Source organism: Accipiter gentilis, chromosome 7, assembly GCF_929443795.1.
Source record: "Accipiter gentilis chromosome 7, bAccGen1.1, whole genome shotgun sequence".
NCBI classification, from domain to species: Eukaryota; Metazoa; Chordata; class Aves; order Accipitriformes; family Accipitridae; genus Astur; species Astur gentilis.
This window is the reverse complement of record NC_064886.1, coordinates 18,445,400-18,471,868: the sequence shown is the minus strand read 5'-3', so window position 1 is coordinate 18,471,868 and position 26,469 is coordinate 18,445,400. Positions and strand designations below refer to the sequence as shown.

General features: G+C 46.5%; 1 protein-coding gene across 15 annotated transcripts in view; it reads left to right on the top strand.

Annotated features, from left to right (window-relative positions):
* The window catches only part of NCOR2 (nuclear receptor corepressor 2), a 257,821-nt gene that overhangs the window by 46,826 nt on the left and 184,526 nt on the right, over nt 1-26,469 (top strand). Inside the window, exon 1 of one of the 15 annotated variants that reach the window (XM_049804493.1) lies at nt 5,896-5,913. The exons of the other annotated variants lie outside the window; for them this stretch is intronic. The gene's annotated coding sequence lies outside the window, so the exon portion shown is untranslated. Of the gene's footprint in view, nt 1-5,895; nt 5,914-26,469 lie in introns of those variants that run through there. 15 annotated transcript variants of the gene reach the window in all.

The window sequence follows — 26,469 nt, the reverse complement described above, 5'->3', positions numbered from 1 at the left end:
TTAAATGACATATCAGTTTGTAAGTGGAAGGAGGGAGGAGGTGGATGTGAAGGGGAAGCTCCAGCTGAAAATAAACAGAAAACAGTGGTATGTGTTTGGGAAGCATCTGAATTGCATGACCAGGGTACAGCCCTCTTCTTGTTTTGCTTTTTTGTTTGTTTTTCTTTCTTGACAGGCTATTTCGGTTTAAGGCTGCAAATGAGGGAATGTCAAATCCTCTGAAAGAGGACTGGTGTGGTGGTTGGATGGCTATGGACTGACCCTTTCCTGAATTAAGAAACAAATTGGAAACTTTTCATGGGTTTCAGCCTTGTTTCAAAATCCCTGTGACTGCCACTTCTGCTGGTCGGTGGCTGGACACTTGTCCTCAAATCTGTACCTAGCTTTTTGGCTTGCACAAGACTGATTTGTACTTCCGCTGATCTTGGTCGCCTCCTGTTTCCACATCCAGTCTGAGCTAGCTGGTTTTTTTTGGTGTTTCTGGGGTTTTCTCCGCTTTGTCACTTAGCTCTTGAATATCTTAACCCTGTTCTCGCTTTGCTTGCAGGGTCTGTTTGTCCATGTGGCCTCTTCCATTTTCTGCAACTCTCTCCCAAGTCTTAGGAAGATACTTAGGGTCCTGCACACTGTAGTGGTATGCCTTTCAGAGAACTAAGTTTTGATGCTTTTAAATTTTTTTTTAAATAGCCTAGGCAGTGCCTTTGGCAAGGACATGGTCCAGAACACACTGAAACAGTTAGAGAAGACTTACTGCTGTAGCACGGCTTGGGATCAGATTCTTGATTTTGTTTTTATTTCCTTCTAGTTTGTTTCTCTGAAAGACATGGTTAAATACTTCCCCCACTCCCCTTTGGTTGGTTGGTTGGGTTTGTTTTTTTTTTTCCCCTTTTAAGCTATCTTCTTACTAGTGCAGATTTTCTCCTTTCATGGCTGCTTACCACGTGCTGGTTTTGTGTGCGTGTAACCTTGGTTCTGCTTTGTATCCCATGGCCTTAACAATCCCACATCAGCACTCTGCTGCTGGACTTGTTGATCCAGTTGGAGGGGTGCTGCCTGGTAATGCCAGCTTTTGTACAGATTCTTAAATGAGTCGTCTTTTTCTGCATTCTCCCTTCTTTGTGTTCCTCATCCAGCATCCTTTTGGTTCTGCCGTATGTGCCACGTGCTTCCTTGCTTTGCCTGGGTTAGCAGCATTTTCTGACGTCGGAGCCTGTTCCTAAAGACGTGGCTTGGCCCATACGAAGCTCTTTGTCTGCTGCAGGCTCCACTAGTAGAGGCAGGTATGCCCAGTTTGTAATTTTACCTGGGACTGGGTGTGTTTTTGAAGGCTTTGGCTTGTAGAGCAAGAGGGTGGTTTAGCCCTGGCCATGCAGCTGTGGGGGTGGGAGGCTGGGAGCTGTGTGGTAGGATCAGTGCACAGGACTAAGTTGCCCGAAAGATTTGCTACTGTGGCCACAGAATTACTTGGCAGGTGGGGGAGAGCTGATCAAACAGACCTGCTTCCACTAATTGTCAGGCTTTTGTATTTGTTTTTGTGATTTATTTTTTTTAAATTTTATGAACTTTAAAGCATGCATGACTGAACAGTTTAATTGGCTGTGGCAACTGTTGGAGATAACTTACTGGGATTTTGTGCAAACCTCACTGCCCTTTTCATGTTTTTGGTGCAGCACAGTTGCTGTGAGCAAGCAGACAGGAGTGCCTGTGAACATAGCCCAGATAAGATGTTACCACCCGAACACAGATGAAAGTGCCTGTGCAGTTGACTGCTGTGTAGGCTGGGTGCTTGCTGGTGAGAACCGGTCCGTGATCCAGTACCCCTCCCCGGGCAGGCTCCTGGTGGGGACAAGGTGCACCTTGGGCAGAGCAGAGCAGAATTCAGCCACATACTTGAGCTTGTGCTCATTGGGAATGTCCACACACCTTGTGGACCTGCCTCTTTCATCCAGGTCACCTGGCATGCCTCTGTTGCGGGGAAGATTTTACTCATCCATTGCTTCATGAACTGCACTCTAATTTGGTAGTCTTTGGGTCTTCTCCTCTTCTACCTACTATCCCAAAATGTTTCTGTGGCTGTGAAACTGCTTGCAGGAGGAATACCAGCGGTGTTATTAAACTTATATGAGCTTTATGGAAATGTGGAGGTTTGTCATGGTCTGCTAGCACGTGTTCAGAGGCTGCTAATGGGTGATACTCGCCGAGACTGGGCTTGTAATCCTGCTCCCCTTGACTTTGTAGAGCCTGGTGTTCAGCCCAAATTCTTCTCCCAGTCCCATCAGGGAAGTCATCATGTCTGGATCCCTTGCCATGGCTGAATGGGTGGTTTCCAGACCGTGGGGACTACCTGACTGGTGGTAGAGGAGCTGTAAGAGGCTGCAAGTGGCTCCTTCTCACAGAGCAGGAGAAGTGGAGACCCACCTCAGAATAACGGAGGTCATAAAAACAAGGTTCTGGCTTGTGGTTCCAGCTTTATTAGCAATGACCAAAATTGGCTTCGTGATGTATTTTTCCTATGTTCATGGTGATTTTCTGTGGTCAAATCTGCGTTCTTTCTTGTTTTGTCCTTGCGCATGAATGGATTGTATTTGGAGCTGGTTTCCATGCTACAGAGTCTGCTTCATCCTGACACCCAGCATTGAACGCATCCTAGCCTTGCAGTCTGTCCGGAGGCTGTACATGTTCGGGTGGTTTTAATTGGTTTTGAATTGTTAAAGGTCAAGGATATTATTACAGAAGGTTCATTTTAAAAAAAAGCATCCTGTAAGAGGTGCTGTTGGTTATTTTCTTTACAGCCTTAGATTTGGGGTTTGAGAGGAAAAATTATTAAATTATGTCTTAAAGCTGAATAAAGAAGTCAGTATTGAATATTTTAATGTCTTACAGATGCTGTGGGGTTGCAGGGTTTTATTTTAAATTTAACAATGGGAGTTGGAGTGGCTCCAGTGCTGTAAAGAATAGTCCCTTTAATTAAGGGTTTAAGCTGGAAGAGCATGTGTAGTGTGATGCCATTGTAAAGTTTCAGCAGGGCTTTGTAGTTGTAACTTGTTGTTCCCCGTCTTGGATCACACATCTGCATGTCTGGGGTCGTGGTGGGGATGTTCCTTGCCTGGAGAAGGGAGGTTGGTCTGTGTAAGGGTAGCAAGGTTTCTGCAGAGTTTTTAGCTCTGACTTTATTATTTTCTCTTTCCTGTGGCTCCTGATGCCTGCTTTGAAGGTGCTGTGTCTTTGCAGGCACGTGCGTATGGTGCATTACACCCAGGAGAAAACATCAGCTTAGTTTTTCCCAAATAGTTTTTTTTTTTCTTTTCAGGTTGGGGATAGGGTATTTTGTAGCCCTGTTCTTAGATGTCATCTTGGTAATAGCAAGTTGTGAAGGAGGTTGTGGGGCATGGGACAGGAGACTGGGATGGAATGCAGTCCGCTCAGGAAGGTATCCCTGAGACCCACTGAGGTTTCAGTGGAGTATGAAATGTAGCCATGTGCGTGCAGCATTCAGCAGAGTAGGGCTAGATCCCATCCCTACACAAGTTCCTAGGTTTCAGTTCTCCCTGGCTTGTTCGCCTGTTATTTACTGGGGTGGAATACGGAAAATCTGCCATTAAAAATAAAAAAAATTTCCCCTAGAAAATGCATGTGTTCCAGGCATGTGTCCCTGAGTTCTCGTCTGAAACAACAGCATTAAGAGAGTAAGGTGTCTTCTTTTAACTTCAGCCTGTTCATGTGACTCAGGTAGATGCTCCGTGTCAGTTCTAGTTTTGTCCCCCATGTGTGGCTCTGCCTGGCTCTGCAGTAGCACAATGTGCTCTTAATTATTGGTGGCAACAACTGCTACTTCTGGCCATCTCGGATGCTTTGCTATAAGAACCAGCATCTGCCGGGGTTTGCTTCATCCTGGTTTGTGCTAAGACGATTGCTTGACTCTTTTTCGGATAATTACTGTGAGAATTAGGCTTTTCCGTGGCATTAGGAAGTGCAGCCTTGTAGCAAAGGCTGAGCATCTGTGAGCCTGACAGGTTCCAAGGAACCTTTATGGTTTGCATTTAGTGTCTCCTAGTATGTTTATCCCCATAAAATAATAAATTTAACTAGAGCTCCAAGCAATGTTATCACCTTTGCACATCAAAAAATCATAATCATGCTCTCTGGCTTAATGAGATTGAGAAAGAAATGTTCTTTTTTTTGTTTGCCTTCTGGTTTTCGAGTGTTTGAGACTCCCATGGGTGGCGCATTCAAGCCTTTTCTTGAGATCACAGGGGCAGCAGGCCACCTGCGTGATGAGGGCTGGCGGTGGAGAGTCACCAGCCACCAATGCAGAGCAGGAGCCTTTGGGTTTCCCAGAGCCGTTGTCAGACTTGGAGCCAGATTGTGAACGCTGGCAACAGTATTTGGAGTGTTGAGAAGAGAGCTAACCGTATTTTTGTGGTGGCCTTGGCTCTGCTATTTTTTAATTTTCTCTTTAATTTCTATTGTTTTCTTTGCTTCTTTGCTAACTTGCAAAATTCAGCAAATTGCAGAGGATCTCCCAGCCCTCGGGGTGAGTTTTACTCAGAGCTGCAGTGAGCCAGCACATGGTGGTGGCACTCGTTGAGCTCCTGCTTGGACGACTAAATGAGGCTGGTGTGGTAGACTCGCTGGCTTTCAGGTGGTCGGGGTCTGTGCAGGGTGTGGACATAGTGGGGTCATCCTGGGCCTCTTTATGTGTGTGCTAAGGGTAAGTATTAACTTAACGTGATCTTGGGAGCTGCTGTGTGTTTGTGTTTAGCTGCTCATTTTGGTAGGATTTGGTTGAAATTCAATCACGAGGCTCCTTAACTTCAGCATTCTTCACTACATCATTGACTTGAATGATGTCTTGAGTGTCTTCTCCTACTCTGAGTTTTGCTGCTGGTCCTCAGTCTCGCTGGGCTGCGTTAGTGCTTTGAACTCATTCAGCTGCAGAATAAGCCCAAACTGTGCATGGGCAGAGTGCCCTACACCGCCACATGAATACAGGGTGTCTCAAGTGTGCTTGGTTTTCCAGGACATCCCTGCAATGCTATCCTGAAAGGAAAGATGAGTTCTCCCAGGACTTGCTGAGAGAGGATTTGTAAAGCGTCTTGCTTACCTGCAACTCCGCAAATCACACACGGAGCCCCACAAGCCTCATCACTGCTCGCACGGGAGGGCAATGACAAAATTGCATGCACAAGTGTTGTTTTGCTGTCTGTTTTCTCACAAGCTAGGCTAGCTGAGAGGAGAACCTTGTGCGCAGCTTGCTGGAGCGAACGCAGCAGAGCAAATGTACCTGCTGAGTAACAGACTGAAATAAAACCAGAAAAACCCAGACATCGTGCTGAGTCTGTGGCAGTTACTGCAGATGCTGCGCCGGTGAGAAGTCAACAAATCCATTAAATGGGAAATGGTCCCTGTGCGCTGTCCCCAGGAAGAAGAGCATCCCCTGCACCACCACCCGGTGACCCTGGACCATACATCTGGGCAACGCCGGGCAGCGGCGCAGGAAGGAAATGGTTAAAGGAGGAGAGGTTGTCGAGTTGGGTTAGCCATCAGATAGCTAATATTTTAGAGGTTTTTCGGAGCTAAGCTATAAAAAGGCCGTAGCAGTATTTCAACTCGCCCATTGTCTGCTGGAAGCCAGCCAGCGTTGCCATGCCGACGAGGAATTATTACTTGCTGCCAGAGCTGGAGGAAAAGCTCATACTTTTGGCTTCAAAACAGGAGGGGTGGACTTATGTAATCCACTGTGTTTATAGGCTGAGACTGGCAGGAGCATTGAGAAATAATTACAGGCTTTCCATTTCATTTCCAGCTTGGTTTTAAGGCTGTGTGGCCTCTCTTTATTTATTTATTTTGAAGTTGAGAGGGTGGCTGCTAAAGATGCGGGAGGTCACGGAGGTGATGCAGGGATGCTGCTAGGTAAGTACCCCCCTCCTTGCTTCCCCAGGCTGGCTGGGCTGCTTTTGTTTTGGTAGCGTTTTGTCTGGAGAGCTAAACTAGGCCACAGCAGAAAGAAGTTGCTTTGAAAAACTGGGACTTGGCCCGGCGACACAGAAACAGTGTTTAGTGCTGGAGGCTGCAAATACACTTTTGCGGTTGCCCGGAGGTGGCCAGCCGTTTGCCGACGGAGGCGAAGTGCGAGGTTTTGCGAGCCCCTGCTGCTTTCTGAGGTGATTTTTATCCCTCTAGCCCTCCTTGGCTTGGAGTGTGTATTTTTGGGGGGAGGGTAGCAATAAGGAAAAAGGAGAGAAAAAGTTTTGTGGGCTTTTTTTTTCTTTCTTTTTTTCCTGAATGCCTTGGTCTCGCGCGTTGCTCCATCGGCTGGAGAGGGATTTGTCAGTGTGATCAAAGCAGTTTTGCTGATGTTTCGTGCTTTTGAGAGGTGAATTGTGAAGTTTAGCCTATAATTAATGTGGGTTTGTTCATCCCGGGAACAGTCAGCAGATGATGCTGTAATTTGGGTTTGCCTGAAAAGCAGCGCGTGGTGTGTTTTGACTTCGGTCAGGCCAGTGGGAGTTCGCAGCTGCTGTTTTTGTGCTGGCTGTCGCATAAAGAGAGTTATTGCTGGTAAACTACTCGCAAAACTTTGAGGTCGGGTGGTTTTGCCGGTTCTAAGGGTCATGGTCCTATAGTCCTGTGGAGGACGCTTCTGGTGCGGTGGGAGTCCCTTGCCTGGGAGAGATCGCGGGATCGTGCTTTTGCATCTGCAAAGCTGCAGCTGCGGGGGGACACGAGGGCTGGAGCAGGGCAGCGTCGGTGCCACCTGAGCTGGGGTGAGCTTCATCGTCCTCATTTCTCCTTTAGTAAATGAGAATGTTAGGACTGTGACTTTGAATCTCTCTGATGTTGGGTGTAAAGCTCCTAAGAGTGGATAAGCCCATTTTTGGGGGGGCATATGAAGAAGAGTGCTTTGATATGCTGCAAACATGTTGTGGAGGTTACAAAGGCATATGGAAGCTGCAGTGTGCTGTGATTTTTTTTATTTTTTTTTAAAGGTTTTCCTTCATTGCAGTGTCCTACTAGGGAGTTACATTCTCAGCCTGTGCTCATCTGACTTTTTGCCATTGTTGTATGGTGTGCACAGATTAAATATCCCTACTGCTGTGTCAGTCTGCTCTAGAGAGTGGAGCCCAGTGTTGGCTAGCATGCTTAACTTCAGAGATACTGCACTTTTTAGGGACAGTTGCAGTCCCATATGAACATGTTTGCACCCTAACTTGAAATATAGGGGTGCCTCAGTGGAACTGATGCACATGAGGGGTTGTTGAATGCATACTGCAGAAATAAACTGCTTTTTCCACAGTTGCCCCCAGTAACAGGCAAAAACTAGGGAAGTGGAGGCACTCTTCAAGTCAGGAAATGTCCCTTGAAACAGCAGGCTTGACTTGCATTATCAGAGACACATGGGTGTGCTATACAAAATAATTCAGTAATTTAATGATCCATAATACTGCTCTGACTCCTACCACAGATGCTGTTGGACTCAATGCGAGTTAGATTTGTTACTGCAAGGCTTTTTTTTTTTTTCTCTTCCTCTGGGATTCATGCCAAGATGAACTGTATGTTCTGTTCTTAAGAGCTATGAGTAATGTATGTGTGAATCTATAACATAAGTAATACGAGTATATAAAATGTGTGAGTATGCAGGATTCGTGTATCCTGTGTCTACAGAGTGCCGCACACATGCTATATGTGCATTCAGAAATAGGGTGCAATACATGTCTGGGCAAAATTAATGACGTGCCTTGCAGTTACTGCTCACTGCAGAGCCCTGTCTCATGGCCTGATCCCAGAGAGCTGAACCGAAATCCCAGTCACCAGGTATGGTTTGCCTATTTAATTGCCCTTTTGGAGGAGTTACAAATTAGAGAGAGTTGGAAGTCCCTCTCTGCACTTACAGGGGAAGTCAGCCTTAACGAACACGAGAGCAGATGTACTGTAGCCTAATGTTTCCTGAAGTAGTTGGTGGAGCAGTGGGGTGTCTGGGGGTGCTTGGGGGCTATGTCTTGGAGCGGGGGTACAGGGGGTGCTGGGGGTCCCATTCTGCACCACCCCAGGTAGGTGCCACTCTGGGAGCTGCTGTACAAGTGATGTGCTCTAAGGCAGGCCTGCTGCTTCTAATGGGATTTTATTTTTTTCTTTTTTATAAGAATAAAGTGGGCTTTCTCTCATAATTATTTTTTTATGTGAAAAATGAGAAGGTGGCAAGTAGCCAGTTCTCCCGCCTCCCTCTTCCCAGCTTCGATGAGGTCATTGCCTCTTAAAGTTTATACCATGCACTGTGAGACATGGCTGGAGGAGCAAGAAGGCAACAAATGGCTCTCTTGGGGCAGTTGGGAGTGATGACCGCCAGTCCCTGAAATCTTGGCGAGCTGTAAGTGATGCCTGAGCAGGACTTGTGAGTGGGGAGGGGGCCTGGTACAGCTGCCTGGGAAAACCTTGCAGGATGCAGATCTGGGTGGGAGGGAAGTGCCCTGCTCCCTGCCCGGTCCCTGTGATGCTCCAGGTTTAAGGCAAGGCAGGACCTGGGATGCTTTCGATGCAGGTCCAGGGGGTGGTTGTCCCGCTCGGTGGGCAGCCAGGTTGAAGAAGTGTGTGTGAAGGGCTGGGCATGTGCTTAGGTGAAATGTGATCGGCGGCTGCAGTTCTGGCACTCCTTGGCTGAGCTTGCTCTTGCATCCACTTACTTTTCCTTGGGAATTTCCTCAGTGCTGTTTTTGCAATGGGGTTGTGAAAGTTCATGACCCAATAAAGGATCTCTCCAAGACCTTTATGTCCCTGGCTGAGTGGCTGCCTGGAGAAGTTGGGTTTTTTCACTGGAACAGCACGGCGAGCTGCTTGTGGATTCCTGAGCTATTGTTTTCTTCTTGTCTGTCCCCCCTGCCATCCCTTGGTGGAAGCAATATGGGAACGGGAGCGCCCGGACCATGAAGTGTGCCTTGGGGCTTTCATAGAAGCTGCAGCCCAGGAGCGTGGATATTGAGGGCTGTGCAGATCTACCCTCCTCCTCGCAGCCTCTGCTGGGGTGCTTGGGGATGGTGGCCTGGGCTGTCTGTGGTTTTAAGGTGGGACACTGGCCTGAAAAAACTATTTCACAGGTGCCATAATAAAGTAATTATTGAAATTTTGTCAGGGTTTGTTATTGTCTCATGCCTTTGCTGTGGCTCTGATTTTGGCTACAGTTTGCTGTACCTGTTAGGGGTGGTCAGGAAGAGGACACTTTATGCATCTCTAGCTCTTACTCTCCCATCATCCCATCATTGCTCTGGGTAGGTGCAATGGGCTAAGTCTGTTCTGTGTGATCCCATCCTCAGAGTTGACCCACAAGGGTGTAAGTTGTCAGTGAATTTGTGCTGTAGTCCCGAAGTCAAATCTTTGCTGCATCAGAAAAAGAGGAGTTGTGGGGTGGCAGAAGGTGTGCAGATAGTGGGGAGAGAAAGCAAGAGAGATGGACAGTCGATCTTTTTTTTTTTTTTTTTTTTTTTTTTTTATATATATATATATATATACACCTTTGAAAAGCCCTTGGCAGCAAGCACTGCACTGGGTGGAAGTGTGCATTTGCTTTTACAGGTTCATTCCTGAAGTGTACTTGGGGTATAGGGTGCTGTACGCAGCTATCCTTCAACTGTCAGCAGTGGGTTTCAAAGGTGGGCAGTTGCTTCCACCATGGCTTACACAAAGTGAATCTAGGAGGAAGCTGTGAAAAGGTTAAGAAGTGGGAGGAGGCAGTTGAGATGTCATCTGCGACCTTGGAGGTTTCTGAGCAGAGAATAAAGACCAAGACTGGCAGATCAGCCAGCATCTGCAGTGCCTTGCAAGGACAGTAAAGATCTGGGAGATGCTTCCATTTGCTGATGTGGGGAACTAACATCCTTTTTATTAAATGAAAGCTAGCAGGTAGCTATTCTCTATATAAATGTGTACCGGAGGACCCTGGGTGCACCAGTGTCAGCAGCCTGAAGCTTCCCTGTGTTGGCTTTGGTCTTGTGCCGGTAGATATAGCTCTGATCTTCCCTGGCACCAAGGGTGGAAATGAAAAAGTGCAGTTGGAAGTTAGTAATGGAGGGGTCCAACATGCTGCTGTGCTTTTAGGCACAAACTTAAAAAAAAAAAAAACAACCCCAAAACCAAAAAAAACCCAAACCAAAACAAAACCCAAAAGCTTTAAAATTGCTGTTCTATTGCAGCTTATCTGTTCTGTAGAAATTATTTAAGCATCCCATTAATTGCAGCTGCTCTTGTGCTGCTGCACCCCAATGATATCTTCTGTTCAATTCTTTGTCTTTATGCTACTTCTTAGCAGCCTTGTTGATTTTTTTTTTTTTTTTCTGTCGACACGATACAATCACTCCTTGTTAGCCTATCTTGCTCTTTCCTCTTTCAAGGAAGGGAAGGAGCAGGGGAACCAGATCTGATAATTCCAGTGAGTAGAACTGTTCCCCTGAGCCCTTTATAAAGAAATAAAAAGGCTCTCCTTCTCTCTGCTTCTCTTTGAGTACAAGCACTTTACCCTCTTGGATTCCCTGCAGGCTCCTCATACTGCTAAAATTGAAACATCAAGATGTCTGAGGCAGCAGGAATTACCATCAGTGTTTTGACACCTGGAGGTACAATTTCTATTAGCTTTTATATAAAAACAACACCAGTTTTGCCAACTGAGTTCTCGTTAAATAATGCATGAAGACCCTGCTCCTGACAGTACGTATTTTTCTTTCACTTTCCTGGACTCTTGGATAATGGCTTAATTTTTGTGACCATTGGGAAAAAAGATACACACACTCACAGGCGGAAATATATATGCAGACACGCACGTGCTTAACTCTGAGGCACAGAGTCAATTACCCCGTTTGCTAATTAATGTGGAGAGATGGGGGAAAGCAATTTAAGGTTGGTCTGTTGAGAAGGCTTGGATTGTTGCTTTATTTTTGTGGAAACAGCAGAATGCAGTCTTCCTGAGACCTTTGACGGTAAATAAGACTGCTCATATGTGATATAAGAGAAGACCCTAGGAGTGGTAGCATGCCCTCGAATGGAGATGAACGCAGGGTCATCAGAAACAAAAAATGGGTAACTTGTGTTTTTGCCTAGATGATGCTTGGCACCAAGCATATGCTTTGTGTTCGCTTTTGGGGGAAATGAAGTGAAACAGAAGGGCACAGCATGTGGATGTGACTGCTAATAGTGAGAATCAAAGTACAGTTTTGACATTTCTAACCTAATAAGTGGTGCTGCATGTAAGAGCCTGCTTATTTTCCTTTTCACCATGAGATGCTTTGACAGAGGAGTAAAGTCCCATTTTGACATTTCTGTCATTTTAACTAAAGAGAGAGATTACAGTAAATTGGATTAAGTGAAAATCTTCTTCAGATGTTTGTGGTTTGGGCTGATTTATGGATAGATGTCATTTGAACGTCATTCTGCATTTTTTAAGCATCTGCTTGATGGTTGCTCTAATGCTGTTGCTGCAAATAATCCACACAGAGGAGGGAAGGCTGAGCAAGAAGCAGCTACCCGTGACAGATCTAACGCTGGTGTGTGGCATGGGGACAGCAAAACTCTGTCCTTCTCACGTTCCCAGACGCATAGTGCCAGATTCTGTAATGAGTGCTTGGTTCTCATTTGAGTTCCTGTTATTAAACTTTGTTATCTTCTGCTCAGAGTCATTTAAATAGGCTTTTCTAAGTATTTTTCCCATCCTGGAGGGAGATGGTTCAGTGCACACATTCCTTATCGTGCACTTGGCAAATCTTGGGTTGCCCATTCCCCTGCGACCAGCGATGACATTCTTCTTGGTTACACTCATGCAAAGTCTCAGTCTTGGCTGCCTTGTTGCAGAGTCCTTCACTCGCTGTGAGTGTGCGTGTGACTTTTCCAGGAACCAAAATATTCTCATAAGCATGTGCTGGCTCACTAACATTGGCAATGGCATATGAAAATACTCTGTCCATGTACTGATATTTCCAAAAGATAGTGTTGAAAGTCATTCCATTAAATTAACAGCGTGAGACTTCTTAAATATGTATGTCCTTCATGGCTTTCCCTACCTAAGCTATTTAGAAGCTGCTGGTGCCATTTGGAAAGCTGCATAATCTCTTGTGGGTGATGATGTAATCAGCACTGTAATCAAATCTGCCAATGATATCATTGATGGAATAGTCCACTGTTGCCCGGTGCAGTGATTAGTGGGATGAGGTTGAAGTCTTTGTGCAAATGATGATGGGAAACTGGGAAGCCCGCATCCCTAAATTGTGTTACTTGCATATATAGGTTTTAATTTCCAGCACGATTTTGGAAAATACTTCTGATCCACACTCAAAATCACTAGATTTGGGTCTAGGTGTAGCAGCTTATGCATTTCGGTTGTGGTCTCTAAAAGTTTATTGGCAGGTTTAATGTTGGTTTAAAGTTTTGTACCTACACGGTAGTTGTCTGCCAGCTTAGCTCCTGGAACTGCCTCTGCTCTATACCCGACTGGCGCAGGGCTGGACCAAGGGAGTGTGTGTCTGGGGCTGGGAGTGAGTATAGAAATTGCCCTTAATCCTTTGAAGGGGTTGGATGTCATAGACTGTCTGTATTGATTATTTTTTTTTTTTATAGTCCTGGGGCAGGAAGGCACTGCCCAGATGTAAGTTACAGGTACAGGGAAGTACTGTTGGAAGCAGAGCACGTCAAATCCCGGCTAGTGATGCTTCGCATCTTCCCTCCCAGCTGAGCCCTGCTAGTTTGATTTGCAGTGTCACAGCACTGCCTGGGTTTTCCTGTGCTGTTGTTGTGGTGTCTTGTTTTCTGCATCTGTGTTCCCCATTGGTGGTTCGTGTCACCCTTGCAGTTAAAAGATTTTGCTTTTTGCCTCTTGCAAGCTTTTCATGCCTTGCTAGTAACTCAAAGTGCAATTCTTAAAATATTTTCTATATTATTTCCTGTGATATGATTATTAGTGGAAGATTGCACTACCGAGGGAAGATAAATTTGTAATCCTGCTTAGTGGCTGATCTTAGCTGAGTAGCTCTCATTGGGGACAGTGACCTGAAATCATCTTTTTAAACCAGTGGACAAGATGCCTTTCCCTTTTCCACTTCACACACATGGGTGTGATGCAGACTTTTAAAGTGGTTTAAAGTTTAGCAGTTTTACTTAGAAATTTGAATACCCCCTGCTAACTAAAGGGAACAGCAGTGCCACAGGAGGTGGGTTATTTTAATGCAACAGTCTACGTGTTAAACAGACTTTCCTGCATCTCTTGCAGCGTGGCTTGCTTTTTGGGATTGCTAAGAAGTATTTACAGAGGTTTCCTGGCATGAATGACAAAGAGCAAGCAGAAGTGCTTGATTACAACCTATCCCAGGGAGGTTTTTGAGAGAGGCTGGGATGGGAGCTTCGAGGGATGGCTCTGGCATTGGGGAAGGGCTCTGCTCTGTCCTCAGCATCACACTCCCACCACTGGATGCCAGCAGAGAGGGTAGGGGGGTGAGCAGGAGGGGAAGAGCTGCTGCTTGTGAGCACTGAAGAATTAAAAACATCTGCTCCAGCTGTGTGTCTCTGCTTATTGTTTTTAACTTCTCTCAGTAAAGCAAACAAGGAATTGGCAGTGGATTTCTTGGCAGGCACCTTGTCTCGCTGGAGTAGAAGAGATACTTGCCTTTTTGGTCAGTTGGCCCTTTCTCCTCCCGTCCCTCCCAGACACGTAGCAGCCCCAGGTTGAGCTCAGGTAAGACATCTGGTCTCTCCTTGGTGGGGAGGATGATGGGAGTGCACCTGATAGCTGCCTTCCCTCCCCATCCCCTGAGAAATGCTACATTAAATATCTTAGTGTTATGAGCTCCATCTGAAGATGCGAGGCTCATTCTGTCATCTCGCCTGTCTGCTTTCAGAAGTCTCCTGTTGGAGGAGAGAGCACAGACTGCTTGTGCCCGTAACCAAAGAGCAAGGATGGGAATTGCTGCTCCTAAGCATCGGCTCCTCTTCAGGTCAGCGGAGCAAACTCTCGGCTTCCCGTTGCGGGTCAGGCCTGGAGCGTGCAGTTCCTGAAGTCCCAATCGCTCCAAGCCCGGGGTGACTGGCGCTGGGTACAGCCTCAGGCTGCTCAGGAGCTTTCTCTGAGCTGAGCAAGCATCCGAGCAGACAGATGCCCTCTCTCCTCTCCAAATGCACACCTGCACTGGGATGTTTGCCACCCCTGGAAGTTGCTGCTAATGTTCAAGTTTGCAGCCTGCGGAGCGAGCGAGGTTCACAAGCTGCGCTCGCAGCATCTGGGAAGTGTTATGCTGTAGGCAGCACTCTTCCAGAGATGCTTCCTTCATTTACCAAAGGTGATAATCCTGGTGGCTGGCAGTGGGGAGGGAAGAAGAGGTGTTTTTTTTCTCTGGTGTGGGTGAATCAGTGCTATCTGTGATGGATTCTCACTGCGACAGGCTCTAAATGGGAACTCTCGGGGGAAATTAGCCTGCAGCTCTTGACTTTATTAAATATTCTCCAGTGCCATCCCAAAGGACCACTTTTTAGTGCTCCGCAATGTTTCATCTGTATTTTTAACATCACCTACATGAAGTGAGACCATGTATGGCCTATATTTACATAAAAGTCTACGTACAAATAGTTAAGAAATGATAGATAGTGTGTTCTGTTCTTCAGGTCTGTAAAATGATGATGTCTTATAGGTAAATATGAGAACCTCAGCTGGAGATATTGCAGATTATTATAAAGTCCAATAGCTCACTTAGAGCTCTGGCTTATGATGATTGATTTAGCCATTTTTAAAACACCTATTTAATGATTGATTAAGCCTTTATAAACTATTTGTAACTTTTAAAATGTGACCTGATGTATTGTAGCTCCATTAGTATCTAGCTAATAAAGTACACTGTGGACCTGTAACGCCTATTAGGTTGACAGAAATTGTATTTTAGGCTTTACATGTGTTGAAGTTTTAAGTACCTTGTTACAGATTATTCTAGGTGTGTTTCAAGGCACAGAAATACAATCTGCTCCCTTAAAGTGAGCTATGGGTTGATCTGGCAGCGGTGTGTTTACCTTGCGGGTCTCCTGTCTGGTGGGACGGACACCGTTTGCTTTGGCATTGCTGGTCTACGCAATCTGTCATCACCTGGTACTGGCACTGAGGACCCCAATAAAATGATCTCTCCCTGCTCCTGATGACGAATGAGTCCATCATATGCCTCTCTCCCTGCCTGCTGGTGCTTGCCTGTGAATGGAGCCCTGGTCTGGGAAGCAGCAAGCGATGCTTTTGCTTCTGCCCAGTGCCTGTGGATGCTGTCCTTGCGAGCAGCTTTGGCAGAGGTTTTTACTGATACAGAGCAGAGCCCCAGTAGATGCCAGTGACTATTAACACAGAGCCCAGCTGACTTGGCTTCTTGCTAGAGCAGGTGGGGTCCTGCACTTTCTTCTATGGCCCTGTCTGGTCTGTGCTGAGGGAGCTAAAAATTGTAAAGGGAGGAGGATGGTTTGCTTGGGGGCATGTGATGCCAAATTTGAATTTACGTAAAGAGGCTGGGGTGGAGAGGGGGAAGGTTGCCCCAAAAGAGAAGAGGTGCACGGTAAACCCTGCATCCTGCTTTGTGTCTAGGTGTTGTCTTCCTGGGTTTTTGTAGACTCATAGAATGGTTTGGGTTGGAAATGACCTTAAAGATCATCTAGTTCCAACCCCCCTGACCCCCTTACCTTCCACTAGATCAGGTTGCTCAAAGCCTCATCCAACCTGGCTTTACCTTTATTTAACCAAGTACCAGAATCTAAAGGTAAATTCTGCACACAAGATTAAAGGGAACTTTTAAAAAAATTTTATTGAAATCTGCCTTCTTTGTCCGTCTATAGAAGCATTTTTTCCATGAACTGCTCAACTTTCCATTTGCTTGAGCTGTGCAGAGCTGGCTGCTGGGATGAGCTGTGTAATGGGATATCTGAATCGCAGCAGGAAACCTGCTCCAGTTTAAGAAGACCTGATTTAAAAGCAAATTCAGTCAAACCAGTACAAACTCCTGCATGGAGAAATTAAAACTGCTTTATGTCTGATTGATACCACTTTTGCTCAGGTCAGTAACTACTGCTGAGGGATGCTCAAGTGGACAACGAGTAAAACCTCTCAAGTGGAGGCTGAGTGATGCATGTCCCTGATGCTCTGCCTTTCTCACTGGGCTATAGGAAGTAGGTAAAATTTGGCAAGGAAGGGCTGTTGGTTTAATGTGTTAACTTTTCATCTGTCCCCGCTCCTGTCTATCAAGCGGCTTTCTGCTGTACATGGTTAAATGATCTTGATGAATGGTGTATGTTTGAAAAGTAATGCTTTGCTTTTCCTTAGGAGTCTGAGCTTCTAAGTCTTGGTAATATTGTGGTAAGGCTGATGATGTAAATGAGCACATTGGGATTCATGGGATGTGGGAATGGTCTTGCCCTGTTTGTGGCTGATGTAAAAACAAAACTGGGAAGGCTTTTTTGGGCTGGGGGAGTGGGGAGGTGATTTTAGGGAAGACTGCAATTTATATTTCTCTTTCCATGTTGTCAAACAATTCAGCATTTGTTTGCTTACCTCTAGCATCTGTCTGCAATATTTATTTGTTTGTTTCTGGAGATTTCCTACTAATCGGGAACCAGCCATGCTGTAGGAGATGTGGGGAGAAGGGGTTGGCTCTGGTGGCCTGTGCCCTGTTGTTTGGTTCCCAGCCAGCTGTTCTGCAGCTGTTTTCACTGCAGAGACCACAGTGATTTAAACTGAGGGGGTTTCCCGGAGCTTACCCCTAGGCTGGGCAGGAGGTGGCAGGAGATGAAGACACCCCACTGTCTACCCTGCCTGCAGCCCCCTTCCAAGGGGGTGTGTGTGGGTGCTGTGTTTGAGTGCCAGGTGCTTCTCCGGGACACTGCACTAGGGCAAAGAAAGTGAAGGTTTATTTACCCTTTCTGACTGCTTAAATACTTCTTTTCTTGATTTTGGGGTTTTTTTTAATTGTCTGGAAAGTTCGTAACTTTAACCCAGGGCTCAGAAATAAACTGTGGGGGATGGTGATGAATTGCGAGGTGGGAAGCAGTGAATTCTCTTTTGGGTCGGAGTTTACCATTCAAGCCTTGACCTTGTTAAAACATGTTAACTCAATAAAAGTCTGAGTATTTAAAGACAAGTGACTTCTTCCTGCCTTGAGGGGCATAATTAAGCCATTCCACACCCCTTAAACCAGAGCTGTGGGAGGAGGACTAAGGAGCTCCCTATCCTGCCTGCCTAAGTCAGTCAGCAACCTTCTGCTGGGGTCATCTCCATCCTGCAAGGCAGCACCCATGAGCTGTGTGGAGCTGCTTGCTGGGAGGTTCTGGAAGTGCTGGGAGAGTCTGGCAGTGATTGCGTAGGAAACCTGCCATTTCCCAACTGTTGGGAGGATGACATTGCTCCTTTTGCAGGGCAGGCAGTTCTTGCATCGGTTGAAATTGTGGTCGAGTGTTTTGTATTAAAGCAGACTGAATTTCCTGGGGAAAGCATGCAACTTTGCGGGGGGGGGGGAGGTTATGTTCAGCTGTAAAAATTCCTGTACAACTTAAAAATGGGAATTATCCCTTTTCTCGGGGTTTCCTTGCTTAACCATTCCTTGTAAGTTTTTGAAGTACATTTTACTTTTGTATTGATCTCCACAATGGACATTAATACAGGCACATTAATGTGTCCAAAAGCACCTTCTGCTCTAGAATTTTCAAGGGAAATGCAGAAACTTGCTGTGTTTCCAGTTTGAAGTGGCATGTTTGTATCTACTGAGCTGTAATCAGTACCCACTGGTGTGAATCCTTCTGGAATTGTGGCTCCAAAGCTGGACAAATAAGGAGTCCCCCATCCCAGCCAAAGCCCAGGAACACACACACACTAACCAGCTGTGCAGAGGAATAATCCCTGCTGTGACTGCTTTACACCTGGAGTGCTGTTATTGCCTCTGTTATTGCCTCTTGGCTATTTAAAGAAGCACTGGGCTGCTTTTTGTTTTTCTCCTTCTTCTTTTTCCCCTGAACTCTTCACTTCTGTACTATCTTCTCCCTGGGAGAAGTGTGTTTTCCCTGTACATTTCCCACAGCATGTTTTTTCTGTGAGGGCAGGGGCTGTGCTTGGCAGGAGGCTTTTGCTCCCTCCAAGAGGAGTATCTGCGAAGTCACAGCATCTGAGTGGAGTCATATTTGTACCACTGTTTGGGAGACCTTACCTGCTGCATGGGACCACTGTTGACAACCTGCGCCTGGTGGCAGAAGTTGGGTTGGCTGTGAAGAGCAGGGGAAGGTGGCTTGGTCAAATCAGTGTTCCCTGTGTGGGCTCTGGGGGGTTTGTAGGGCTCCCACGAGGCAGTGGGAAGGGCTGTGTGTGTCTGTGTCTCGGTACAGAGTCCTCATGGGTCCTACAGCTATTTTAAGTGAAATCCACCATCATTGACTACTCCCATTAAAATACCAGGGCTGTTAACTGCAGTTGTTCCATGAGCAGTTCAGCTGCCCCAGCAGAAGTGATGGAGATTTAGGGATGGTAATCCTCTTAGTTATCCCTGTGTAAGCTGTCCTGCGTCAACTTGATACCAAGGGGAAACTCATTGCCTTAGCAGACACAATTTCAGATGCCATGTCGTTTCTTGCTGTGGGTAACCGGAGTTCATCTTAATTTAAATCTGAGGCCTTCATCAAGGTTATAAGCTCAATGCATGAAGGTGCTGGGAAACATCCTTCAGTAACCCTCAGATGGACTCTGGAAAGACTATTGTGCTGTAATTTGTTTCTATAGCTCCACAAAAGCAGTATTTGACCTTGCCACTATGACTCTGCTATTCCCTCTGCTAGCATCCCCGGTGCTTTTGTCCAGACCAGTTGTGTCCAAATTAAATGACTGTGTTAGAACTTCTGTTTGCCCATGAGAGGTGCTTCTCAGCTGATGAGGGTTGCTTTGCGTCAGACATTTCCCTCCTGGTTTTTCTTTGTTTCTGCTATGTTGGCTGAAGGGTTGGAGGGTGAGGAACCATCTGAAACCTCAGCCCCAGGGCAGGTAGGTGCAGGGTGACTGGCGATACCTGCTTGTGCCTGCACAGCAGCAGCAGTGAATCGGGCCAGTGAGTCATCTTAGGAATAACTTGATGTTGGCAGCTGAGGGGTTTTTTTTAAGTCGTAATAATTATTATTAATAAATAGCTTTGAGTTCAGTAATTGCAAAACAAGGTTGGCTGAGGGCCCAGCAACTGATCGTTTTGCTGGGAAATAAGGCAAAACTCTCCCCTCACTCTGGTACGATGGGATAGGGAGGCCAGAAGTTTCTGACCTCGTCTTGCTGGCACTCATTGCTTTGCTGTGGAAGAGCGGACCCTGCGAGATGTCCCGTCTCAAATGAATTCCAGTCACCTTTCAAGGACTCCTTCAAACTCGTCCACAGGCTCCCAGAAGCCTGTAAACGACAGGCTGAAAACCATTGCTCCAAGCCCAGGAAAGGCAAATTACAAAGTGTTTGACCAGGGTGTGGTTTGAGAAGTGTCCTGATCAGAAAGCCAGGACTCCTGATCTGCTGGGGACTGACTGACGGCTTTGGACAGCTTGTTGTCAGCAGGACTGAGCTTGGCAGGGAAGCACTGATATCCCATTTGCCCACTTGTGCAGGTTCAGTTATTAAACACATCAGGAATCCCCATCTGCTTTGTAAGCGTGTCTAGAAACATAACCCAAAGCTCAACTCCTGTAAAGTGCCATTTGCTTTTGAGTGAAGTTGGAGGGAGCTGGAGCTGTGCAAGCCTCCTTCGTTTCAGGGTAAGGCTCCCCTGTGGATGCAGAAGGGTTGAAACCCTTGCATTGCGCTTGCTGCGTGCCAGGGCTCTTGCTGAAATGGGCTGTTGGTTTGTGTACAGGGGTATCTGGGAAGGGGACGGAGGAGGAGGTGGAGGTGATGTTCTCCTGTCCCCTTTCCCTTGCTGCAAATTGTCCAGCGTTCTGCAAGGTGCTACACATTGTATGCAAATGTTGAAATTTTTTTGGTGCCTCTAGAGAGACTTTGACTTTGTGTCTAGAAGCTATTAATTACCTAGACAAGGAAAGCAGAACATACCCAATTAATGGCTTCTACCGCTTAGACCTGTCTCTCCAGCTGATCTGCTAAGAACTAATGAGCAGCTCCTTTCGCTGGGCCACCAGCAAGCTTTGAACTTCTCATCGGTTTTCCTGGGGAGAAATGAAAGCAGTAGCAATGTGCAGGAACAAATGGCTGGAATTCGGTTATTAACCTGGGCTGAAAATTGACTCTATCTGCTAGTAATTACCTGGGGGATGTTAGGAGAAGGCCTAGTGGAGGGTTCAGAGCTGGTATTTGACAGACGATCACAAGCAATTGAGTTAGTATTACTTAAGTTCCCATTCTGCATCTGAGGTGCAGCGATGTGCTGGGTAAGAATAGCAACTGCAATGCAAACCTGGAGTAAAATGGGTTTAAAACAGCTCCACTCCCAAATGACTCCCTTCTTTAGTGATATTTTATGGCACAGCTGCATAGCATCTCATATATTTTTGAGTACCTTAGTTTACAGGTCATTTAATTTATTTGCAGGTTTTGTTTCGGTTCCCTAGGGTAATTTTGTTCCTTTGCACATCTTCCTATGGAGGCATTAAATTGTGCAGTTTGTCACAATAGTTCAGCTTTTATGCTGGCAGTCAGTGCTCTTCAAAGATCCTTGTGTGAAGTTTAGACTCCTGAATCATTAGAGGATCATGAAAGAAAAGGAATAATTTAGAAGGCAAAGATGTTTTGTCGTCTTTGAAATTGGGAACGTGCGAAAGGAGAAAATGTTTAGCAGTACAATCTGCCTCAAAGAACTTATCTTAGGAACTCCAGAAAATGAGTTTCCCTTCTTTATTCAGGATGTAAATAATTGAAAATGTCACTCCTGAGCTGAGTAATTTGTTCAACAAAAGGATCTCGAGGAGATGACTCCCCTAGCTTTCATGAACGTGCCCAAGACATCAGAGGACCTGTCTCTTTAGCAGTATGAACTGAAGGGTTTGAAAATCAAATGAGCAGTGTGTTCTGTGCAAAATATATAAATAAATCTCGCAGGTGCTTTGTAATCTCCCTTGCATTTTAAAGCCTTGTTTATCTGGATAGTCTGGGGTTTAGGTTAGCTCCTGGGAGCTGCGACTGGGTGTAGTGATGATGTGTTGTTACAGCGATGGTTGTTAATGTGCTGTTTAATGTACTCTGGAGCGTGGCTGAAATAGTCGTACGGTTACTATATCATTATTGCACGTTGGCACGGAATTGCATTTTTTTCCCTTAATTTAAAGTTGCTTGTGTGTGTTTATTAAACTGACATTAGTACTGTGTAACAATTACAATATTTAAGCCTGTGTTTAATCTAAGGGGGGGTGGGCAGTTAAAGTGGAAAAGGTGTCATATAGTGTGTGCAGGGAAGGGACCGGGTCCAGGAGTGGGGAGAGAAGGAGCTTTGCCCTGCAACAGGCTGTCTGCACTTGCCCCACGGTTAAAATTGCCTTGGGTCCCGGATGTACGTGGCGGCATGGAGTGAGTGTTGCAGGATTTCAGGCTGCTGGACAGGGGTTTGGGTAGAAGAGGAGGAGGCTTTGGTTTGTGCCTTTGCACAGTCCATCTTGCCCCAGCAGACATGCTTTTTAGTTTCAGGTCACGCATTTCTGTATCTGGAGCTTTGGGTTGGGCTTCCGTCAGAAAATGGGGCATTTTCAGCATTTTTTTCCATCCATGGGGTTTTACTAGTCAATTCTGCTGGTTCGCTTTTGCTGTCCTGCATTGGTTTTCTTATCTGTCTCCTTTTTGGCTGCCTAATCTGTGCTCTGGCATTTGACTGTCACTCCTTTCCTTTCCTTTCCTTTCCTCCTCTAGTTCCCTGCCCTGTTTCCCTTTGCAGTCCCAGTGCCCGGGTGGTTTCGTGTTTGGGTGTTTTTTATTTCCTCTCCAGGCTTTTCCATTTGTCTCTGCAGATCATCTTCAACAAAGGCCTTGCGTGGTCTAATTTGTTTTCTATTTCCAGCCTAGACTTAAAATAACTCCTTTGTTCCATGAATTGCCTGTGCATGGATCCAAATCCCACCTCCCCCTTTTTTTTAGTGTGGGTTTCTTTTTCACTGTTCCTTGTCAGTATCTTTAATTACTTGAAGTGTCCCTTTTGGGCATTTAGAGTGCAGCTGCCAGTCAGTAGCTGTGGGTTGTGTGTGGCTGTGTGTGTGCCGGCTCTCCGCTTCCCAGCGGAGCAGCATGGGAATGGGTTTGCAGGGCCGTGGGCGCCCTGGCACGGGAGCAGCGATGCCGTTGTGTAACAGGAGTGGCTCTGCCATTGCATCCCGGCCGACGAGCTCGCCGTCCAGATGATCCACGGGTTGTCTGCGTGCTTCTGCAGTCTCAACTTGCAAAAACCAGGGATGCTTAAGTTTTTTTTAATTGATTAGGAGGGCAAAATCTAACAGCGGGAGTAGGGAAACTAAAGGGAAAGAGGCATGTTATGGTAGGATTTGAAAAGCAAGGGCTCAGGCCAGCCACGCTGGTGCTGACCCTGAGGCTGGAGCCGTGGCCAGGCTGGCACTTGGTATGTGACTTGTGCATTTTAATAAGGCGGTGCCCCTGCAGCTGGGGAATGACAGCCGAGTGCTCCTGCAAAGGGAAATGGGTCAGTCTTGTTCATTTAAGCACATATGTGCCCCTCTGGGAGCCGTCACAAGGTCACTTGCAGCCTCTTTGCCGAGGGCTGGGAGGTACTTAAACTGTGCGAGATCCATTGCAAGTGCTCATCTGGCAAGGGGTGTTCGTGGTGGGGCGGGTGGTGCAGATGTCTCATCTGCTCCCAAGCAACCCGATTATGCTACCGAGAGTTGGGGTCTGAACGAGGGCTGTGAGCGGCAGGAGTCGCAGCTCCTGAGTACATACAGTTAGCATGTACTTTCCTCTGGCAGAAGCGTCAGGCCAGTGCGGTGTCACTGCTCAGAGCAGCCTGTCTGACAAACCTGCCTTTCGAAGCACAACCGGGAGTGGGGCTGGCAAAATCGAACCCTCTGACCTTGCTCTGTGCAGCTGCGGTGTCAAGATCTGTACACAAATGCTGGCAAAGGTTATCTCGGGGCAGAGCTAAACATGGGTCCCGTGCCCAAAATAGCTTGGAAAGATTGAAAAGGAGAAATACAAGTTGCAAATCCTGCTTTGCCTCTTTGGGCAGTGATAGGAGCAGGGCAGAGAATTTACCTCTCTCTCATTGGGGATCAGAACCAGTTCTGTGTGGAGCCATGCTGTGGTGGGAGAGCTGATGCAGCCTAGAGGGTTTTTTCCCAGCAAGGAGGCAGCAAAACAGGATGAGAGACTTCAGCTCCTGAGCTTCTGCCATCCCCTCTGTGGCCTTAGGGACCGGTTGTACCTTCTTACAAGGGTAGCATCCTTCCCCGGGCAGTTCCGTCACGGTGCTGCAAGGCTCCTTCTTCCTCCAGATCTGCTGCTGTAATTGCTTGTGCATCTGTACCATCAGTCAGGCTAGGAAGTTAATCTAGTGCAAAAGTCATCTGGCCAAAAGAGAAGAGGGAGGAGGGTTTCTGTCAATGGGTGAGCTGAGGAACCGGGCAAGAGCTGCTTTGGGTACTGCTGTTTGAGGTGCACCTGAGGAACCCCAGGGTCTGGCCATGATGTGCAGGGTGCTGCCAGCCCGCCTTTGCTTTTGTACTCTTCCAAAGCGAGAAAAATGTTTTAAGATCACATGCAGGTGCAAGCCGTGACCCCTGGGGTTGAAATAACCTTCCTCCATGCCACTGAACTCAGGATGTGCCTTATCTTTCCTGTTGACCCTATGCTGCTATTTTAATTTAAAACCTCTGTACCCTGCTGTGATTGAATGCTACTGTGGATTCCCAGGCTGCAGACACTGACATAGTCATCTTTGTTATTCTGAATAGAGCCCTAACTTTATGGCAGAGAGCTTGCTTTCCTATTGAAAGTACTTTATAGATACAGTACATACAAATATTTGTGTAGAATGTCAACTATCTTCCAAGAAGATTTCATGCATCTATTGATTAGACAAATCCATTACCATTACGTTGTGGTGCATTTCTTAGGATAGTCTCTCTACCCGTTTTCATCACACTTCAATTATTTTTGCTTCCACTAGTGCTTTAAAATGGGTGTGGGTAAATCTCTTAACTGCTTTTCAGGTCTGGTTTTGATCTAGAGCTGTACGGTGTGTCAATGCTGTTACTGGCCGTGGGACGGCTGCCAACAGGCAATATGCTTTTCTGCTGTGCTGCACACAAGTGTGCGCTGGGGTTTTTTAAGCATCATGGGTTGGTTGGTCTCTTGGAGGTGAATGTTATAGTTTGGTATTAATTAAGCATTATAAACAAATGTCTCCTTTTATTTCAAAATACACGAGTTGACTGGAGAATATATACCTTTTCTTTCTTGTCTGAGGAAGAAAATTATCATGTATTTAGCATTTGAGTAAAGATGACTTGGTGTTTTTTTCAAAAAACTTGCATTGTTTAATGTAAATAAACATTACCTTTGTTGTCAATACTCTTCACTTTAAATGTGCCCTGGTGAGTGCTACCAGCATTTCGTTTATTTGTCTTGTCTGCGCAGTATGGTGGTACTAGCTGTTGCCTTTTAGTAAGGTCTTTTGCAGTCTTTTTGTGGGCTACCTCCTAACGTCTTCTGTAGATCATCCATGCTCGGTAGGCCACAAGTTGAGTAACATTGCTCTGGATTTAAGTAACAACATAATCTGCTAATCTTATTTCAGCATGTGCTTGCTTAAAAAAAAACAAAACAAAAGTTTATTTTGAACTTAAGCAGTGTGTTTTCATTAGGATCTTTAAAACTCTTCTGAGGATGGGTGAACTGGTATTTTCTGTGAGCTGGGAGTGTCTTGTTGTTCTCACTTTTCAGACAGATGAACTAAGGCATGGGGTAATTACGGCAACTCGCCCAGATTTATGTTGTGTCAGTGGCAAGCCAGGGACCTCACCTGGGAATCCTGCTCTCCCTGAGGAGTACAGAGCTGATCAGGAGGGTTGGCTCTAACTTTGAAGAGCAACAAGTGTGTTGAATGATGTTAACTAAATTTTTTGCAACTCAATTTGACTGCAAATTTAGACCTGTAGGGTTTTTGCATGGTCCTGACTGTATTTTGCCGCGGTCAGGAGCTGGGCTGAAGGACGAGCACAGAGGCGTTCAGCCCTGTGTCTGGGTGGTGTTGACTGTGAACCTGTAGATGGCTGCGGGGCGTCGTGAGCTTGTCTGTGCCCATCTTTTGGGCTGGACACGAGTCTGCTTGGCCCGGTGCCGTACACACCATTAGCACGGGCTGTGCCAGAGCTGGTGGATGCTGCTGGGAGGTGGCAGGCGCTCGGGCAGCTGGGCGCGCGGGCAGGGCTCCTCTGCGTGCCGGTAAGCCTGCAGCAACTTGCAGTGGCTTTTAGAGTGCTTTCGTGGTGTAAGCTAGGGAGAGCAGGTGATGGGGAAATGATTTCAGTAAATGGCACACAAAGAGGAGGAACAGAGGAGCAGGGTAGCTGTGCTTTGCTGCGTGGATTTGGCAGGGGGGAGGAGGGGGGAGTTTTTGAAGGCATCAGCGGTGGGTCAGGATCCTGGGAGTCTCCCAGACAGGTGGAAATGAGTGGGTGCCAGAGCCTCTGTGGGCTCTTGCCTCTTCCACAGGTTCATGTTGTAGCCCTGGTGCTGGGTTTGCCGGTAACCTCCAGCTTTCTCCTGTTCTTAATCAGAGACTGTAAATCTCCTCATACCTAGTGCTGTAATGGCTAACGCAGGTCTGCGGATAAAACAGTCTCTGATGGAGACTCCAACTGGGGGGGAAATACTTTTCCGGTGAGACAATGTCTGTTCCTCATCAAAATCAGTTGAGGAAAAGTAGGAACCAAACAGTTCGATCTTAAATCTTTAAAGAGCTTGGCTCCGCTATTTCTCTTTTACTTCCATTAATCTGCTCCTATTGTTTGTGTTCCTCTCTCAAAAATAATTAATAAAGGGTTGTGGATGAGGAGGAACCCTGGTATCTTTTGCTGGGGATAGGTAACCAAGCAGTGTCCCAGCTGTGCCCAGCTCTGAAGCAGCACCTGTACATCTCCAGAGGGATGTTATGCTACCACTTTGCTCCCCAGTGGGAGCACCCACAGCCCTGCTGCTGGCTGGCCATGGACCGTCCTCCTTCCTGGAGCATGGAGCATAAAATGGGATTTACACATGGAGCATAAAAATGGGATTTAAGGCCATGGCATCTGTGGAGCTGCCCCAGTGCTTTGGTGACCTCATTTGGCTCCAGCCCACAGTCCAGCTGCAGTGGAGATCATCCAGGGCCTTAGACTTGCGCTGAGATCTTGCTGATGACCTGCTGCTCCATGGTTTGCATGTGTGGAAATGCATGGGCAGTGTGCTTTGCCTGTTTGCAAGCACGTGATTTTTACTCTTGGCTTTCCAGCGCTTCTTGTTGAGGCAGAGGTAGC